Genomic DNA, 3,078 nt, shown 5'->3' with positions numbered 1-3,078 from the left:
CCTTTTCTAGAGGATTCTCCGGCCTTAGGTGCCATTGATGGTAATGAAAAAACAAAAAGCTTATGCTTTTACCACACCAAACTTAAAATATTGCTCGCCCTCGAGCAAGAGAAAAAAGAAGAGAAGAAGAAGAAGAAGAAAATATGGAGGAGAAGGGGGAGTGTAGGTTTCGGCCAACGTATAGAAGAGGGGGTTGTGTTGTGTGAAAATGAAGTAGAATGGAAGGGTATATATAGGGAGGGGAGAGGGTGTAGTTTCGGTCATTTAGGGTGGGTTTGGGTGGGAAAGTGGTTTTGAATTTTGAAGGTAGGTGGGGTTTATGGGGAAGAGTGGATGGATGTGAGTGGTGGGGGAGGGGTAATTGGAAAGAGAGATTGAAGTTGTTGGGAAGTGTGATATGGGAAAGAGTGTTATAGGATTAGGAGGTAAGGTGGGAATATGTTAGGTGGGGATCCTGTGGGGTCCACAGATCCTGAGATGATCCTGTGGGGTCCACAGATCCTGAGGTGTCAAGGAATTACATCCCTGCACCAAATAGGCATGCAAAATGCCTTTGCATACCATTCTGGCATTTAAACGCCGAGGTGATGCACGTTCTGGGCGTTCAACGCCCATGTGTAGCATGTTCTGGGCGTTTAACGCCCATGTGTAGCATGTTTCTGGCGTTGAACGCCAGTTCCATGCTTGCTACTAGCGTTCAGAGCCAGCTCTTCTCAAGGCACATTCCAGGCGTTCAAACGCCAGAATGTTGCTTGTTTCTGGCGTTCAGCACCAGATTCATGCTCTGTTCTGGCGTTGAACGCCAGCCAGATGCTCCTTACTGTCGTTGAACGCCAGTCTATCCTTCCTCCAGGGTGTGATTTTTCTTCTGCTGTTTTTGATTCTGTTTTCAATTTTTATATTTTTTTCGTGACTCCACATGATCATGTACCTAATAAAACACAAAATAACAATAAAATAAAATAAAATAAAAATTAGATAAATAAAATTGGGTTGCCTCCCAACAAGCGCTTCTTTAATGTCAATAGCTTGACAATGGGCTTTCATCGAGCCACAAGGTGATCAGGTCAATGTTGTATAGTCCCAACACCAAACTTAGAGTTTGGATATGGGGTCTTAACACCAAATTTAGAGTTTGGTTGTGGCCTCTCAACACCAAACTTAGAGTTTGACTGTGGGGGCTCTTCTTGACTCTGAACTTGAGAGAAGCTTTTTGTGCTCACTCTCTTTTGTCACAGAGGGATGGCCATGTGTCTTAAACACAAGGTAGTCCCCATTCAATTGAAGGACTAATTCACCTCTGTTGACATCTATCACAGCTCCTGTTGTGGCTAGGAAAGGTCTTCCAAGGATGATACACTCATCTTCTTCCTTCCTAGTGTCTAAGATTATGAAATCAGCAGGGATGTAAAGGCCTTCAACCTTTACTAACACATCCTCTACTACTACATAAGCTTGTCTTAATGACTTTTCTACCAATTGTAATGAGAACAAGGCAGGTTGTACCTCAATGATCCCCAGCTTTTCCATTACAGAGAGTGGCATAAGATTTATCCCTGACCCCAGATCACATAGAGCTTTTTCAAAGGTCAATGTGCCTATGGTACAAGGTATTAAGAACTTGCCAGGATCTTGTCTCTTTTGAGGTAAAATTTGCTGAATCCAGGTATCTAGTTCACTAATGAGCAAGGGAGGTTCACTTTCCCAAGTCTCATTACCAAACAACTTGGCATTCAGCTTCATAATAGCTCCTAAATATTGAGCAACTTACTCTCCAGTCACATCTTCATCCTCCTCAGAGGAAGAATAGTCTTCAGAGCTCATGAATGGCAGAAGGAGATTTAATGGAATCTCTATGGTCTTTATATGAGCCTCAGATTCCTTTGGATCCTTAATAGGAAATTCCTTCTTGCTTGAGAGACATCCCAGGAGGTCTTCCTCACTAGGATTTTCGTCCTTCTCCTCCCTTGTGCATTCGGCCATATTGATTACATCAATGGCTTTGCACTCTCCTTTTGGATTCTCTTCTGTATTGCTTGGGAGAATACTGGGAGGAGTTTCAATGACTTTCTTACTTAGCTGGCTCACTTGTGCCTCCAGATTTCTGATGGAGGATCTTGTTTCACTCATGAAACTGAAAGTGGCCTTTGACAGATCAGAGACTAGATTGGCTAAATTAGAAGTTTTTTGTTCAGAATTCTCTGTCTGTTGCTGAGAAGATGATGGAAAAGGCTTGCTATTGCTCAGCCTATTGCGTCCACCATTGTTAAAGCCTTGTTGAGGCTTTTGTTGATCCTTCCATGAGAAATTTGGATGATTTCTCCATGATGAATTATAGGTGTTTCCATAAGGTTCACCCATGTAATTAACCTCTGCCATTGCAGGGTTCTCAGGATCATAAGCTTCTTCAGAAGCTGCCTCTTTAGTACTGTTGGATGCATTTTGCCATCCATTCAGACTTTGAGAGATCATGTTGACTTGCTAAGTCAACACTTTGTTCTGAGCCAATATGGTATTCAGAGCATCAATTTCAAGAACTCCCTTCCTCTAAGGTATCCCATCATTCACGGAATTCCTCTCAGAGATGTACATGAATTGGTTATTTGCAACCATGTCAATGAGTTCTTGAGCTTCTTCAGGCGTTTTCTTTAAGTGAATAGATCCACCTGCAGAATGGTCCAATGACATTTTCGAAAACTCAGATAGACCATAATAAAATATATCTAATATGGTCCATTCTGAAAACATGTCAGATGGACACCTTTTGGTCAACTGCTTGTATCTTTCTCAAGCTTCATAGAGGGATTCACCATCTTTTTGTTTGAAGGTCTGAACATCCACTCTAAGCTTGCTCAGCTTTTGAGGAGGAAAGAATTTATCCAAGAAAGCCGTGACCAGCTTATCCCAGGAGTCCAGGCTATCCTTAGGTTGTGAATCCAACCATATTCTAGCTCTGTCTCTTACAGCAAAAGGGAAAAGCATGAGTCTGTAGACTTCAGGATCAACTCCATTTGTCTTAACAGTCTCACAAATCTACAAGAACTCAGTTAAAAACTGGTAAGGATCTTCAGATGGAAG

At 42.1% G+C, this 3,078-nt stretch overlaps 1 non-coding gene across 1 annotated transcript; it reads left to right on the top strand.

The window, feature by feature from the left end:
* Positions 1 to 2,746: 2,746 nt before the first annotated feature.
* Positions 2,747 to 2,850, top strand: LOC130972287 (small nucleolar RNA R71). Its single transcript, XR_009083476.1, has one exon. It is a non-coding gene; the product is annotated as a small nucleolar RNA R71 (small nucleolar RNA).
* The last annotated feature ends 228 nt before the right edge of the window (positions 2,851 to 3,078 follow it).

The sequence above is a fragment of the Arachis stenosperma genome, chromosome 3, assembly GCF_014773155.1.
Source record: "Arachis stenosperma cultivar V10309 chromosome 3, arast.V10309.gnm1.PFL2, whole genome shotgun sequence".
NCBI classification, from domain to species: Eukaryota; Viridiplantae; Streptophyta; class Magnoliopsida; order Fabales; family Fabaceae; genus Arachis; species Arachis stenosperma.
The sequence above is the reverse complement of the archived record's forward strand: the minus strand, read 5'-3'. Positions and strand labels throughout refer to the sequence as shown.